The following is an 18,319-nucleotide window of genomic DNA, read 5'->3' as shown; positions in this document are numbered from 1 at the left end:
CAAGTATGTATATATACTAAAGGGAATCCTACCCCCCAAGCTAGACGAAGAATCTATGATAACGACCATCGGCCCCGGAGCTTCCGCAGGGGAATCTAAGGCAATTATTTCTCGAGCTGGCGCAGGTTCTGGGTCCGAGGCTATCTCAGGACTAGACTCTTCTACGTATTGCCTATGACCTGGAGCTATGGTACCCTCCCGGAGTGATGGCCATGACCGAAGGTTAGTCCCATACTCCTCGAATAGGACCGACCTAAAAGCTAGGGTGTTGTCTACAACGATGGTCCCCCTAGGGCGGCTACTTTCGTAGTCCAGCACGAGCTGGTCGACGCAGTGGAGCAGGGTTTCATCTAAGTCTGGGTCACTTCGATGGCGTTCGACGATCTGTTTGGGATTGAACCTAGCTAGCCAGGGGTGTGCAGTGGCCCTATCTAAGTTCCTAAACGTATAAGGGTTACGTTAGCCGGAGGGACCTGCAGCTGCTCCGGACCGGATCCTCTCCTTGTCCGTTCTTTGGGCGACCTCCAACGCCCGTTTCCTCGTCCTCACGAGGGACACCTCGTCCTCCTCATCTTCATCCCCCGCGACCTCCTCCACGATGATAGGCCTCGAATCGCGGGCTGGGGGAAGCACCCGGGGCCTCCTCAGGTTCAGAGTCTGGCCTGGGGAGATCAGCTAACAGGCCAGCATCGTCTCATCTATCACGAGCTGGCGATAGTCCTTTTCACTGGGGGGCAAGCCCGCCAGTGTCTCGTACTGGCTCCCGAGGATCACAGACTTCTCTGTCCTCGCAAAGATAGCTGAAGAATTATTCTAAGTCAGAAATGGATATAGGGGGAGCTAACCGATACTTAACTTATGAGCTAAGGTTGAAAGGCACTTACGAGGACGGTTGAAGTAGTGCAGCTTGCAGTTTCGGAACCCCATCAACATAAAGAATTGATCTTTGAAGTCGTTGGGGTGGCTGGGCAGCTCGATGACCGCAGCCGTGTTGGGGAACCGGGTTAAGAAATAGAACCCGTCACCTCGCCCCTGCTGCTCCGGGCTAGCCTCGAGACAGAAGAAATACAGGATGTCCGCAGGAGTGGGGACCTCCCACTCCTGTTTCAAGAACAAGTATCTTAACCCCGCCAACAAACAGTAAGAGTTGGGGGGGAGCTGGAATGGGGCCAACCTCACGTAGTTGAGGAAATCGGCGAAGTACTGGTCCAACGGGAGGAAGGCCCCCTCCTTGAAATGTTCGTCGCTCCAGGCCGAGAACACCTCATCAAGCGGCGCGCAGCTCTGCTAGCCTTCTAAGGGAGGTCGGGCAACCACGGTTCCCTTCCCCAGCTCGATATTGTGGGAGAGGAATATTTTGTTTACCCTCGCTTGGTCAGTGATCTTTGAGACGATCCTCTCCACCTCAAAGAATGCGTCGGGGGCCACCTCGAGCTCCCGTTCCACTGCTGGCCCGAAGTTGGGAATCAACGATTCAACCATCACCTCCTTTCCCTTGTTTTGTTGGGATGACGAGCTACCTACGGACTTCTTGGGAGCATTCTTCTTGGGTCCCATCTGGTCGCCTAGTGAACAAAAAGAAGAAATTTTAGAAGAAGGCGACCTAAAAATGGAGAAAAATATGAATGTGTTTCCTTGGCACGAGCTGAGATAAGCCCAGCCCGTGGACAGTGAGACCACGCGGTTCTATGAACATACGCCTGTGCTCCCAACAGATCCCCGATTACTCGGAATTCGTGTTTCAGGAGGGTCAGGATAGAATTTGCCTTGGAAGGAAAGTTTCGGTAGGCAAGAGAGGCAAAACCGCCTGTGAGGCGTGTCCCCTAAGCTACCCGGTTTTGCACCCAAAATACTGGGTATTTTAAACAAGCAAACCTAAAATCCTACCCAGAAAGTTTCCCATGAAAACGTACCAAGGCTCCTAAATGGTTTTCTACTGCAAACGATACCCTAACCTAAAAGGCTTTTACCCTTCATGCCCACAAAAAACCAACAAAACCCTGCATGTGGCTACAGTAAATATTTACCTAAGCTACAGTGAAAAATAATTTCAAAACATGCACGGTCAGGAGACTTACTGAGTGTTCTGGTTGAGAAGAGGATGAAGGGATTGCCTGGGTCGGGGCTTCGTAGGAGTGGCTGATTCCAAAGCTTCGAAGGAGCCCTTACACCTGCACTTCTTGAGTGCTGGGAATGGCAGCCGAAAAGAAGAGGGTTTTTTCTTTTGAAAATGAAGAGAGAAGAAGATGAAAATTTCTGAAAAATTTCAAATGAACGGGTGGCCCATGCGTAAGGTGGCCACCCCTTTTTATATACGTGAAGGGCCACGTGAGGAGGACCATTGGATTGCCCTGATGTAGGATCCAAGGCTCTCCACTCGAAAGACGAAACGATGGCTGAGTATAGGCTAGGCCATTAAATGCGGTTCTCGGCAGATGTACCGTCACCAACCACGATGTTCCATGTGTTCGGTACCTGCGGAGAATGTGGAATATGAAGAGTTCATGGGGAAGCCTAAAAGCCCCTACTGTGGCCCTATGCGACTTCGTGTACCATGAGAAGGGGCTTGGGGGGCAAATGTACGCCCTGGTTTTCCCACGGGCTGTTAGCAAGCTGAGATTCGGCCTAATCATGTCTACCACGTGGACATCCCCAAGACCGGAGCTGCCACTCGAAATATCCTACCTCCTCAGCTCGAGGTAACCCAAGATTAGACTGAGTTTGGACTTTGAAAGCCACAGGTTGAGGGAAGCATTCAGCTCGTGGTACGAGCTAAAATTGGAGGTTGTTACCCCTTATAAAGTCAACCACGCAAGGTAAACGTTCATATATCAGACATCATGTGTCTGATATATCCCTGACTTCTCGAACACGCAGAATGAACGTGCGCATTCTGGCACCCACGATCGGGTTGGGCCGTGCGACCCATTATCCCCCTTACCTATTCTATTAGACCACACTTCATGTGTCAAGTTTTAGGAATTAATCATGAATGTCATAGAGTTGACATGATAGGTAAGAAGGTCACGGGATGACCTTCTTACCAACTCCCAGGTGTCTTCTCCTATAAATATGGAGACCTTGGGAGTTACAAGGGGTTGGATGCTATTGTGTAAGAATTACCATGTAAAAGAATACCAAGCATATAGCAATAATATTGGCTGGTGGAGTAGAAGGATTTTAACCCTTGAACCACCTAAAAATGTATTTGTGTCACCATTCCATAGAAAAGATCATTCATCTATTTCGGATCAATATAAGCAGTAATCCCTTCCTCTTCTTTTGTTAATTACCTGTTGTCGAAGAACCGCGTCAACAGTATCAAGCATTGGAAAGCTACTAAGAAAATACTTGGTTATCTTAAGGGTACCAAGGAGTATAGTCTTCACCATACAAACTTTCCAAAGATATTTGAAGGATATTCCGATGCTAATTGGATATCGAAAATTCGAGATAATCTCTCCACCACCTGTTGGGTTTCACTCTTGGAGGAGGTGCAATCTCATGGGGCTCCAAGAAGCAAACATGTATATCACACTCAACCATGAAAGCAGAGTTCATAGCTTTAGCGGCAACCAGTAAAGAGGCCGAGTGGCTTAGGAATCTCATGATTGATATTTCTTTAACGTCAGATATGGTATCAACAATTTCAATACATTGTGATAGCCAATCCGCACTTGCTAGAGCATAGAGTAGTGTGTATAATGGAAAGTCTAGACAGATTATTCTAAGACATGAATATGTGAGACAATTGATTCAAGGTGGAATCATATCGATCTCATATGTTAAAACAAGTGAGAACTTAGCTGATCCATTTACAAAACCTCTTGTGAGAAGGTTAGTAAGTTCTACTTCAAAAGGAATGGGATTGAAACTCCTAGAAGAATAGATTCAACAATGATGGAAACCCAACTCTCGACTTGTACAAATCAAGGGAAAGAGTTCAATGGATAAGAACACGCCATCGATAAGTGAATAGTTTCAACACTAAAATTTATGATGAGTTCCAATCGAGATGGTTAGTGTTGGTTGCTACCGAGTTAGGGTTAAGCCTAGAGCTTTTAATGAAGTTCGGTTGAGTGTAACAAGCATCTATAAAAGCTAGTAAAGATGTTGTAAGAACTTCACCTATGTGGAGTTAGAGGTGGTGCCGCCTCTCATGGGAGTTGGAGTTTCTCCTTCGAAAGTCCATGAAGAGATGAGCACATGGCCATGATAGTGCTAAGCTAGAAACTGGGAAAACTAAAGAAGTGATGGAGGTGTGTGAGGTATCACCGGTGTTATCATAGAATACTTGGTTCAAGCTCTAAGCTACTAATGATTTCAATAATACTTTGTGGTATTTTCACTAAGATAAAGTTCAAACCGAAAGAGACTTTATTTTATACACCATGTAGCATCCCAAATTTTCTAATAAGGTTTAGGGCCTTGATTGTCGAGAGGGCAGTAATTGATTTAATTACGTTAATATATGAATTTGATGATTATGTGATTAGAAATGCACGTGTTAGGTGAATTAAATATGCATGTCGGCCCCATTTGGCTATTAGGGGCATATTTGTAATTTTAGCCTGCTGAGGGCATAAATGCAATATTTGTGTATATTATGATTGATACAATGAGTGAGTGGTGATAAAATTTTGATGCACGATTTGAGATGGTCCTAGGGAGCAATTTAGGTAGATAGTCACAATGGGGTCGAATATCTGGCTCGGGAGGAGCCGAGGGGTATTTTGGGAACGTAATATGTGTTCGGGATTTTATCGAGTAGTGGGTAGTAATTTAGCAATGATTTGGACATGTCAGGATTAAACAGAGATTTATAGGAACACTCGAGGAACTAGCGGGACTAGGAAGTTGACGAAATTTCCCTTGGTAGCACTTGAGGATTAGGATAAGCTTAAGGGCATTTTAGACTTTTGACTAAAGTTGGATATACACTTAGATGGCTTGAGAAACCACTAGAATTAAGTGAAGGAAAAGTAGAAACTCTCAACTCTTTCTCTCCATCAGTTTTATATCTATCTTTTGGAGACTTAAGAAAGCCTTGGGAATCCAAGTGGTTGAACTTGAGGATTTAAGGCTGAAGCTTTAGGAAAACTGAAGTTTAAGGCAATTGAAGTTAGCTCAGGGTCAAATCTTGTACAGAGGTAAGCTCTTAAACTTAATCGTCATGTTGAATTCTACTAGGATTAGAGGTTTGCATGAGAGTTCAATTCTCAGTTTGATTTTGGGTGTTGATGAGTGTGTGGGGTTGTGTGTGGTTTTGTTGTGATTTTTAGGTTATATGAAAGGGAAGTATAGGCTTGATTTTGGGTTGAATTGGTGTTTGGGATATGAAATTGGGGTTTAGGCTCGAGGACAAATGCAGAAAATAGCTAGCATTTCTGGGTTTGGGGGCTCGGGCCACGACACCGTTCTTCAGGCGTCGCGGCCCGTGTGTGTCGAAGAGGCTGGAAAGCCCCTGTTTGCTTAGGCGTGCCACGGCGCAAGGTATAGCGCACCGCGGCCTGTGTCCCTTAGCAAACAGACATTTTGCCTCTAACTTGAGAGGGCCGCAGCCCTTAAGGGGCTGGGTCGTGGCTCAAATGCAAAATAATGGCTATCTGAAGGTTTTTAGCTTGGGAACTCAAATGTTAAGGCCCGAGAAGGATTTTATTACCGGGATTGGTAGAATCCAAGGTCCCGAAGGCTAGATTTATATTTCGAAGTTATTTATTGGTTTAGAACTTGATGGATGGTTATTATGAATACGTTCTGACTAGGTTTTAAACGAGGCTCGGGTTAGGTGACTGTGCTTGTGATCACGGTGCTCAGATATCTCTGGACACAGGTAGGAAAATTGTTGTACCCATAAAGCAGGGCGTGGCCCTATTGTTTCTATTACGGGGCGTAGCCCTATTGTTTGTATTGCAGGGCGTAGCCCTAAATATTGTATTGCCGGCGTGTCCCAATTATATTCAGTATGTGTTTAAATATCTATTGTGTTATGCTATGTGTTGCATATTTTTGGGTGAACGGCAAAGGCCGCTCACAGCGAAGGCCAAGAATGGCGTAGGCCAAGAACGGTAGGAAGCCGAGTATGGCAAGGGGCCGGGATCAGCGTTGAGCATGCTGAGTGTAGGCCGTTAGGGCGAGACCGTCCTAAGGAGATGGAGCCACCCTCTCGATGAAGACCACGAACCCAAGGCCTGGTAAAGTGCCTAGGACGACATTGGCCATTATGTGTTTAGCCTGCTGGATGTTTTGTTATATAATGTGGATTGTTATGCATATGTTATATGTTTTGTGTTTGGTTTTCTTGCTGGGCTTTGGCTCACGGGTGCTCTATGGTGTAGGTAAGGGCAAAGGAAAGGTCGACCAACCATGAGTACGAAGAGTGTCGAGCGACGGGTACATGTTCGGCCTGCTTGACTGCCACAGCTAGGGTTATTTTTGGGAAAATGTACTGTAATAGTTGTTTTGTTGCCTAAGTCGACCATATGTAAATTTTGATCTATAATGTATTTTCTAAACAGTATTTTGGGATCCCAACTGTAAAAATTTCTAAGATTTCAATGAATAACAAAATGTTTTATACTTAATGCCTTTAAATGAGTTTTGTTACAGTTTAGTCACACTTTTAACCTAAAACCTCGATTAGTGAGCTAATGGCACATTTTTAACTAACTTAGTAACGACTCTAAGGAAGTAGGGCATTACACACCAAAATTGTTTAAGCTAGAGAATGTGTCTTGTATTTAACCAAGCAGGAGATTGTTATGATTGGTTAAATATAAATGATAAAGTGTTAAAATACAAGCAAGGTATAAACACTTAGTAGAGTTCACATAGTGAAGATGTGAATTTGAGTTTCAAATTGTAGGCACTTAGAAAATGCAAATTTTGGTCCAAAGTGATACACCAAAGTATCTAAGGGTTCCCAAAAAGTATCTAAGGGTTCCCAAAAAGATGTTTTGGACATTTGGAAGTGTCCAAACTCAGAGGGGATGGCGATATGTCACCACCCAGGAGGCGACACATCGCTTGGAAGCTAGGGTTTTCGCTTGTTGTATTACGTGGATTTACGTAAATGCTCAAAATAACGTGTTTTGCAAGTCTAATCCTATTGGTTAGACCTAATGGCGGTGCATACTCTATATATGGGTCAAAAATAGTGATTTGGGAGACCCGATCACTCTCTTTAATTTATCTCTACCCTCATTCTCTCTATAGCTCCAAGAATCTCTAGTTTTCTCCAAGAACTCTCCAAGAATGTGCTTGACTTAGAGAGTTGAATGCTTGTTTAATCTCAATCCTCATTTCCTCAAGAGAAGGCCTCAAGCATCAATGGTGGCTGGGAAATAGAGTATTAAGACAGTGTTTCTCAACGTGTATAAGCCATGGTTTGTGTTTGGTTTGCTCAAGGGTTTGCTCTAAGGATTGTTCAAAATGGTGATTTGCCTAGGGTTTCAAGCTTCATCAAAACTTGAAGAACACCATTGTTCTATTTGGGTTTGCATGTTCTTTCTCAATATTTTTTAAGTCTCTATCAATCCAAATTTTGTGTAGATTCTATTTTTTGTCGTGGTATTATCTCACTCTCCCCCAACATGAACAGATGGTCGAGGCTACACGGATAAAAGAGGAGTTTGTGAGACAAGCCACTGAAGTACAGGTACCACCTTAGAGGGCCAGAAGACAACCCTGAGGGAGTACGACTACCAAGAATTTTGAGCAAAGGGGGTCCAACAAGCTCAACCGAGACCCATGACAAATACCGGCAACGGTTGAACTGGAGAGAATGCTCGGAACGCTGTTAGGAACATTCCTATGGGAAGTGTGATTGTAGGAACTGGGAATAACTGAGCTCGTTCGATAGCTTGGAATGATAGACGAAAACCTGTCAGGAACAACCCAGAGCTTTCTCGAGTTAACTCTAAACCTTCTAGACCAAATAACAAGAGGCCATTGCCCTCGCCAATAAGGCATCCACCCTCTCCAATAAGACATACCTCTCCAGCGCGAGAGGTACCCCAATCAGTTCCCAGTGGGAACTAGGCACTAGATCAGGCACCTCTGAGGCCCTCATGGAGTGCTCGGAGTGGGAGTCAAGACTGAAGCCATAGGGCTCGACTTGAGCACAGTGGTGAAGGCGAGGTCCCGCGAGAGCCACACAACAACAACAACTATAGAGGAATGTCAGCTTCCTTAGTGGAAGTCAAGACTATAGCAGGTCGGTGAGTGTGTATAATGCCGAACCCATAAATAACAAGAATTACGAGAACGATTATCCTAATCTTTGAGATCATCGAAATCAGAACAAAGGGAAATCTAGTCTGCCAAACCCGAAATTACGGACACACTAAAATAACCGGAGAAAGCCTTTATAGCCAATATATGGGAATCAATATAACCATGCTGGAGTTCTTACGAACAATAACCAACTACCACTGGTGCAAGCTCCCCCTTTGGTGGATTCAGTCCAAGAGAGGATCAACCAACTTTAAGAGGCATTTAGGCTCCTTCAAGAAGGAAAAAATAAGGACAACGCTTACGATTCTTATGAGGAGCTCAATCCTTTTTCACCCCAAATCTCAAATACCCTTTTTCCTCATGGCTTTAAAATACCAAATGTGGCATCCTACGATGGGACTTCTGACCCACGCAACCACATGAGTACGTTCAATAAGGTAATGTGAGCCAGCAACGTCGAATACGAGCTAAGATGTATGATATTCCTAACCACACTAATAGTTACAGCGAAAAATTGGTTTGACAAGTTCCGAAGACACTCGATCTCGTCATGGGAACAACTGTCTCAGGAATTCAAGAAGCAGTTTTAGGTCATGAAGAGTATCAAACCCGAGGCATCAGTATTGACTAATGTTAGGCAACATCCAGGTGAGTCATTGAAAAGTTACCTGACAAGATTCAACATAGAAGTGGCACGAGCTCGAAATGTCGATGACAATGTTTATCTCATGGCGGTATGAGTTGGAGTATTGCCAGGGATTCCCCTTTGGGATGACATGCAAAGAAAACCCGTAAGGACAATAACCGAGTTCAATACTCGAGCTTAGAGGTTTGTCAATGTAGAATAGGCGAGGTTGGCACTCAAGCTGACTTCTTAGCGCGTAATAACTGCAACGACAAACGTTAACTCAGCCACCACCTTGGTTACGTCATCCATGTTGAGAACCTCAAGAGATAACCCTTCCAAGAGAAAGAAGAATGAAGGGAATAACTCGAAGGCTAACGAGGGTACGAAGAAAAAAGGAGAGAAATACTTCTCCATTTACATAGTTTATACCGAGCTCACACATACTCAGGAGAACATATTTTTCGCAAATGAAAATTAGGTCCCTTTCAGATGACATGATCCGATGCGAAACCAGAAGTCCAAGAGGGATGTCAAAAAGTTTTGCAGATTTCACAGGGACATAGGTCATACCACTTATTAATGCAGACAGTTAAAGGACAAGATTGAAGGTCAGATCTCGAGAGGATACTTCAGATAGTATGTTCGAAATAGAAATTCGGCCTAAGCTTTGCTTGGACAAAAGGCAACTCCTACACAACCTTCCCAACAAACTGCGACCCCACATGCAAGGAAGGATAATCGACCTCCCCTAATCAATGGAGAAGATGTAATAACTATCGCGGGGGGACCGCATATCGCTGGGTCGGGTAGAAATGCCCAAAAGAGGTATGTTAATGAACTCAAAATGGGGGATGGATCTCCCTATGAACTTGAACCCTGAGCTCCGAAACAAAAGAGGGTTGAGTCCAACCCATTACATTCACCCAAGAAGATGCCTTGCACATCCAATTCCTTCATAATGACCCTTTGGTAATTAGCTTCCATCTTGCCAATAAGAGGGTGCACCGAGTCCTGGTTGATAACTGGAGCTCAGTCAACATCCTTTATAAGGCCACTCTAGAAAAAATGGGACTCTCCGTTCGAGACCTAAAGGCTTGTGCGATAACATTGTACAAATTTTTAGGAGAGGGAATAGCCAGTACGAGATCTATCGAGCTCCTAGTAACCTTGGGAGACTATCTAGTCTCAATGACCAAGATAATGGAGTTTATCATAGTTGACACCCCTTCAGCCTACAATGTACTACTCGGGAGACCATCCCTAAATGGGCTGGGGGTAGTTACATCTGTGAGGCATCTGGCAATAAAATTGCCAACCCCCAGTGGCATTGGGATGCTGAAATGAGGTGAATGAGCCAAATAAGTGCACATGCACCGGTATTCAGTAAAGAGATAAGCGAGGCTCCCACACGCACCCAAGCACCCAAACACGGGTACCCCGAGGCACCACCCTCGCTGTACACGGTTCAAGGCTAGCCTCCCGCGAGCCGCGTCTACACGAAACATTGTGCCTAGCCTCCGTGTGATCACGATAGGACAGCCTCGCTATGCGAAGCACCCTCGCTATGCGAGGGTGAAACCTCGCTACTTCTCTTGTGTCCCTCGCCCATAGGCGCATGCGTCCGCACCTAGGCCAGCCTTGCTACATCTCACGTGTCCTGCGCCCATAGGAGCATGCGTCCACACCTAGGCCAGCCCCGCTATGCGAGGGTGTAGCCTCGCATGGTCTCTCGTGTCCCACCTACATAGATCGTTGCATCCAAACGAGGGTCTCCAAGGGTCGTCTTGCTATGTCAGACCCTCAAAGGATCCCCATCATCATGTTATGCGAGACCTTCACTAGGCCTCCCGTGTACACCTTGTCTCGTGATGGAACCAAAACGGGTATGTTTTAAAAATGTATACTTGCAAGTGCACGAATCATATATGGAATATAGTGTTCGTGTAAGCATGAGATCGAACCCAAAGGAATTGTCTAAAATAAAAAAGAAACCTATTTTAAATCAAAAGTAATAAATTCTAACCCAGCTCCAAAGATTGATGAGTTTTAATGTTATGAACATAAAATAAAAGATTGAAGAATAAAGCTATTTAAGAGAATAAAAATAAACCAATAATGATTTGAAAATAAGTGTTAAAAGAAAAGATTATTAAGATACTAGAAACTACAAAATGTAAGTTTACTAATATTTATTAGTATATTGAATCCCAAGTTTTAGTGGTAGTTAAAATAATTCAAACTATCATTTTCCAAATAGATTTATAATTTTAAGCACAAATTACTTCTAAAAAGATAGGATTTTTCTTCACTTTTCAAAATTATAATTTCAAAGCATTTAGTGTAAATCAATCTAATGAAATAACAAATACATCAATGAACATTATTTATAAGGAAAAACATAATATTTTTGTTCTAAGCATGGATGTGTACAATTTAATGACACATCTTACACAAAGAATATTATGTTTTTGCAAAATGCAGAACAAAGTGCATTATCTAACAATCCAAAATATGAGATATTAAGGATGAAAGACATATATGAAGAAGAAAAATCCATAAACTTGTTGCATTACAAGGGAAATCAACATACAACATAAATATTACCTAGTTACATGTTGCTTCATCATGATCTTAATAATCTTATGGAAAAGAATAGAAGCAAATAACTAGAGTAGAAATTACAAAATAAATTACATACATACTTGCAAAATGCTCTTGAAAAACCCAAAATGGAAGAGAGAATGGTAGAGAGAAAATGGGAGAAAAGAATATGGTAACCAAAAATTAAGCACCCTAAAATGGTCTTGAAAGTCCATATTTATAGCCAAAATGAGTTTATTAAAATAATCAACTTAAATTAATTAAATTGATTAAATTAATTAAATAAAATAAATATGGTATGTAGAGGTAAATTATAGGGTGTAATGATGATGTTGTGGTGAAAATATGTAGAAAAATGGGTAAAAAAAATGGCATTTTGGACATAGGGGACAAAAGGTACAAGTGATGGGCTCAAGGGACTTGGCAGCTGGCTTGTGTGGGCTTTGGTTGATTTTGGCTGGCAGGCGGATTGTGGTAGCAGCTGGGTGAAGGAGTTGGAGCATGCCCGTTTTCTTCATTGGGAGGCATTGGCTGAAGGAGTGCTGGTGGGCCAGGAGAGAAAGCAGCTAGATGCAAGGCATTGGGCCTGGGCCTGCTTCGGCTAGAGGCATGTGGGCCTAAAAGGCCCAATCCGTGGGGTGCTGAAATGAGATGGCCTTGTGCCAAATTTTGCTATTTCCTCTTCACAAATGCCATTCTCCTTTCTTTCTCTTTATTTTTCAAACACAACAAAGATACAACATAATTCCTACAACATAAAGAAATAAATTAAATCACAATCAAATATTTTCAATTATAAATAAATCATATTAATGATGTGAAAATACTTAATTAAGACTTAATTTATCAATAAAGATCAACAAAATTTGCACTTTTATTTTACTTCTAACTAAACTATATTAATTACAAATAATTTAAACTACAACATATTATAATAAAATATCTATAAAAACACACAAAAATATATAAAATTATGATAAGACTAATAATTTTAAAATTACTTAAAAACTTAATAAATCAATTAAAAATTTAAGAACTAAGCAACAATTAGCATATAAATTATGTTACAATAACTTTATTTTGTAGAGCTATCACTCCCCCAAACTTAAAGGTTTGCTAGTCCTCAAGCAAAAGAAAATTAAAAACACACATTTTTTTATTGGTGATATAAAAAAGATTTTCTCAAAAATTGCACAATGAAATTAATTCTAAAAATTATTATGAATAAAAGTTAAGCTTACGTAATTAATTAAATTGTCAATTTCCCTTTTAAAAATAGGTTTTCATTAAAATTATTTTTCACTTAAACTTATAGGAAATAAGAGTGTTCTTGTGTATGAAAAATATAATTTTTGTTACAAGCAAAATTGACCCATAATTAAAAACAAAGCTTAAAAATTATTCATATTTTAAAGAGAATTAAATTCAAACTCAATCAAGATTTTTATCATTGAAAATGAAAAAATATCACCAAATATTTTTTTTCTGAATTTTTATGAAAAAGAACAAATTTTTTTTTTTACAAGACAACAAAACAAATAAATAAATATATATATATATAAATATTCTTTTTTTTAAACAAACATAAATAAAAACAAAAGTTAACACAAAACATAAAAAATAAATACAACGCAAAACATAAACACAATAAATCAAACTCTCCTTAATGATAATAACCATATAAATTTGATACCCCCAAACAAAATTTAAGCATTGTCTTAAATGTGTCAAAATATAAATATACATTAAAATTGACAAGAGTTTAGAGTTTAGAATGATCGTACCTCGATATAGTGCATCACTGAGAGAATAAAAGATCCAACAAACAAAAATTAACTCACACATAAAACAAATAAAACACAAGTTATCAAGATAAAATAGGAATCAAAGAGCATGGTAAACAGTGTCCTCAAGGAGGATCTCATCCACTTCATCGATTTTTAACTCTAAAAATAGTTTTAATTTTTGTTCATTAACTTTAAATATATCACCATTTTTAGGATTTTCAATTTCAATAGCTCCATGTGGAAAAATAATACGAACAATTTAAGGACCGGACCACCTAGAGCGTAACTTTCCCGGGAATAAATGCAAACGAGAGTTGTATAAAGGACTTTCTGACCTGGAGAAAAATCTTTTCTCAAAATATTTTTGTCATGGTAAAATTTCATGCGATCCTTATACTTTTTTGAATATTCATATGCATCATTCCTAATTTTGTCTAGTTCATTTAGTTGAAACTTTCGTTTCTCACCAGCCTTGTCTAAAGAAAAGTTTAACTGCTTAATTGCCCAAAAGGCTCTATGTTCTAACTCAATAGGTAAGTGGCACGCCTTCCCATACACAAGTCTGTAGGGTGACATGCCAATGGGTGTTTTTTACACGGTACAATACGCCCATAATGCATCAGTGAGTCTTAAGGACCAATCTTTCCTAGTTGAGTTCATAGTTTTTTCTAAAATGTGCTTAACTTCCCTATTAGACACTTCAACTTGACCACTAGTTTGTGGGTGATATGGTGTTGAGACTTTATGCGTAAGGCCATATTGTTTCATCAAATTTTCAAATGGCTTATTACAAAAGTGTGTACCGTTATCACTAATCATAGCACGTGGTGAACCAAAACGGGAAAATATATTTTCTTTTAAAAACGGAAGAACAACTTTGTGGTCATTAGTGTGGCATGCAATAGCTTCAACCCATTTAGACACATAATCAAATCCAACAAGAATATAAAGATTACCAAAAGAGTTAGGAAATTGTCCCATAAAATCAATGCCCCAAACATCAAATATGTCAATAATAAGAATAGGATTTAAAGGCATCATGTTTCTTTTAGTTAAAATTTCCTAACTTTTGGCAACGTTCACAAGCTTTACAATAAACATATGTATCATGAAAGATAGTAGGCCAATAAAAACCACATTGTAAAACTTTACCAGTTGTTTTCTTACCACTAAAATGTCCTCCACATGCATGATCGTGACAAAAAGATATGATTTTAGATTGGTCATAATTTGCAATGCATCTTCTAATTATTTGATCAGGGCAGTATTTAAACAAGTAATGATCATCCCAAATAAAAAATTTCACCTCAGAATAAAATTTAGATTTATCATGCTTAGACCAATGAGATGGTATTTCTTAAGTGACCAAATAATTAACAATATCAGCATACCAAGGCAAGGAAGAAACATGCATCAATTGTTCATCAGGAAAAGTTTCAGTGATAGGAGTGGAGTCATGTATAGTTTAAACAACTAGTCTAGATAAATGATCAGCAACAACATTTTCACATCCTTTTTTATCACGTAGTTCTATGTTGAATTCTTGTAAAAGCAGAATCCAACGGATCAAATGAGACTTAGCACCTTTTTTCGACAAGAGATATTTTAATGCAACATGATCAAAATAGACAATAATTTTAGACCCTAACAAATAAGATCTAAATTTCTCCAATGCAAAAACAACAGCAAGCAATTCTTTCTCGGTTGTGGAATAATTTAATTGAGCGTCATTTAAAGTTTTGCTAGCATAGTAAATTACATGAGGTATTTTTCAAGTATTTATCCTAAGACAACACCTATGGCATAATCAGAAGCATCACACATTATTTCAAAAGGTATTTTTCAATCGGGAGGTTGAATAATGGGTGCAATAGTCAACAATTTTTTTAATTTTTCAAAGGCAACATAGCAATTATTATCAAAGACAAAAGCATTTTCTTTTCCAAGTAAATGGTATAAAGGCCAAGAAATTTTGCTAAAGTCTTTTATAAATCTTCTATAAAAACCGGCATGGCCTAAGAATGATCTAATTTCTTTCACATTTTTAGGTGGGGGAAGTTTTGAAATAAGATCAACTTTAACTTTATCAACTTCTATTCCCTTAGAAGAGATTACGTGACCTAAAACAATTCCTTTCTTAACCATAAAATGACATTTTTCCCAGTTAAGAACAAGGTTTTTCTCTTTGCAAGGAATTAAAACAAGTGAAAGATGGCGCAGACATTCATCAAAGGAAGAACCAAACACAGAAAAATCATCCATAAATACTTCAAGAAATCTTTCAACCATGTCAGAAAAAATTGAAAGCATACACCTTTGAAAAGTCGTAGGTGCATTGCATAATCCAAAAGGCATACAACGATAGGCAAAAGTTCCGAAAGGACATGTAAATGTAGTCTTTTCTTGATCTTTTGGGGCAATGGGGATTTGGTTATATCTTAAATACCCATCAAGAAAGCAATAATATGCATGGCCAGCTAAACGTTCAAGCATTTGATCAATAAAGGGTAATGGAAAATGGTCTTTTCTTGTAACATTATTCAGCTTTCTATAGTCTATGCACACTCTCCACCCCGTTTGAATTCTAGTAGGGATTAATTCATTTTTCCTATTTTCAACAACTGTGATCCCAGACTTCTTAGGCACAACTTGAACTGAACTAACCCATTGGCTATTAGAAATAGGGTAAATGATACCTACGTCTAACAATTTTATGACCTCTTCTCTAACTACTTCTTTCATATTTGGATTTAACCTTCTTTGACATTCTCGAGAGGTTTTAGCATTCTCTTCTAGATGGATTCTATGCATACATATGTATGGGCTAATTCCTTTAATGTCTCCAATGGTCCAACCTATGGCCTCTTTATGCTTTCTAAGGACATCTAACAATTTATCTTCTTGTTCTTTATCTAAAGCGGATGCTATGATAACAGGTAAGGTTTCAAACTCTCTTAGAAAAGCATATTTTAAATTTTCTGGCAAAGGTTTAAGGTTTAACTTTGGAGACTCGAAAACTGATTGAACATGATCTAAGGGTGAAAAAGGTTCAACTTTGGTTTCATTTACGGATATAGGCTCTAGCAAAGAATTCACATCATCATTAGAGTCATCAACATGCAAGTTCATACCAAAGTATTTTTCACAAAAGTCAAGTAAGTCATTTCCATCATCTTCACAAATACTATCTATCATGTTAACTTCACGCACTTCCTCGCACTCAACAGATTTAACAACATTAAATACATTCAATTCAATAGTCATATTTCCAAAAGATAATTTTAAAACACCATTACGTCAATTTATGATTGCATTAGATGTAGCTAAGAATGGTCTACCTAAAATGATAGGAATTTGAGCATGCACATTTTCCACAGGTTGAGTATCAAGAACAATAAAGTCAACAGGAAAATAAAATTTATCAACTTTTATCAAAACATCCTCTATAATGCCTCTAGGAATTTTCACAGAACGATCGGCTAATTGAAGAGTTATAGAGGTAGGTTTTAGTTCACCAAGACTAAGTTGCTTATAAACAGATTAAGGCAATAAATTCACACTAGCACCCAAATCAAGTAAAGCTTTGTTAATAATATGATCACTAATAATGCATGAAATTGTGGGACACCCAGGATCTTTATATTTAACAAGACTCTTATATTGAATAATGGAACTAGCTTGTTCAGTTAAAAACACCTTTTTAGGAACATTAGTGTTTCTTTTAACAGTACAAAGATCCTTTAAAAATTTAGAGTAGGCAGGAATTTGTTTAATGGCATCTAAGAAAGGGATATTGATACTAACTTGTTTAAAAACTTCTAAGATGTCATTATATTGGCCGCCTTTTTTAATTTGAAGTAATCTTTGTGGGAATGGGGCTTTTGGAATGAAAGGATGGATTGGAGTTTCCTTGTTTGAAAAGTCATTGGCATTAGAATTAGAAGGCTGACTCTTTTCTTTTTCTTTTTTGTTTTCAACCTTGGGTATGTAATCGAGTTTGAAAATGTTCTTTCCGGACCTAAGAGTTGAAATTGATTTGACTTCTCCATTATGACTAGACTTTCCTATCTCATATTGACCTTTTGGATTAGGGATAGGTTGACTAGGGAATGTTCCTTTATCTCTATCAGCTAATGCAATGGCGAGTTGCCCTACTTGTGTCTCGAGTTTGGTAATTGATTGAGACTGATTTTGTAGGATTTGTTGAGTGGATTGCATAAATTGTTGTAAAGTATCTTCTAAGGAAGGTTTTCTTTGTTGCGGATATGGTTGATTTTGTGGGGCATGAGCTTGGTTTTCTGTGTTGTATTGGTGCCCTTGATTCATTTGAGGTTGGTTTTGTCTCCATGAAAAGTTCAGATGGTTTCTCCAATTCGGATTGTAGGTGGATGAAAATGGGCTGTCATTTGGTTTCCCATAAGCATGAAGTGCATTGGCCTCCTCAGAAAAGGCTTCTTGGTAGGAAGGGCATGATTGGGCATTATGGCACGGACTAGAACATATAGAACAAACATCTTTTCTTCGTTGTATTGGAGAGTTTATAGTTTGGCTTATGGCTAAAGCTTCTACTTTTCTTGCTAATTTTTCTAATGATGTTCTTAAGTCTAATTCTTCTTTTACTTCATACCTTCCTCCTCTTTTTGGTGAATTAGTTGACTTAGACCTAGGATAGATTGAATCATTTGACGATTAGAGGGAGTCAAACCATCATAAAAATATTTTACAAGTCTCCATTTTTCAAAACCATGATGAGGACATTTTAATAATAAATCTTTAAATCTTTCCCAACATTCATAAAACTCTTCATTATCTTTTTGAAAAAACTTGGAGATTTCTCTCCTTAGACTATCAGTTTTAGACATAGGAAAAAATGTCAGCAAGAATTTATTATAAAGTTGATCCCATGTAGTTATATACCCCGTGGGAAGGGAATTTAACCAAACTTTTGATTTGTCTTTTAATGAAAAAGGAAACAATCTTAGTTTGACCGACTCATCAGAAAAATTTTGAAATTTAAATGTTGAGCAAATTTCTAAGAAATCTTTGACATGCATGTAAGGATCCTCTC

General features: G+C 39.3%; 1 non-coding gene across 1 annotated transcript; it reads left to right on the top strand.

Annotated features, from left to right (window-relative positions):
- The first annotated feature begins 17,991 nt into the window (after positions 1 to 17,991).
- Positions 17,992 to 18,098, top strand: LOC133793020 (small nucleolar RNA R71). Its single transcript, XR_009874485.1, has one exon. It is a non-coding gene; the product is annotated as a small nucleolar RNA R71 (small nucleolar RNA).
- Positions 18,099 to 18,319: the final 221 nt, after the last annotated feature.

The sequence above is a fragment of the Humulus lupulus genome, chromosome 7 (genome assembly GCF_963169125.1).
Source record: "Humulus lupulus chromosome 7, drHumLupu1.1, whole genome shotgun sequence".
NCBI classification, from domain to species: domain Eukaryota; kingdom Viridiplantae; phylum Streptophyta; class Magnoliopsida; order Rosales; family Cannabaceae; genus Humulus; species Humulus lupulus.
This window is presented reverse-complemented; position numbering and strand designations above follow the sequence as displayed.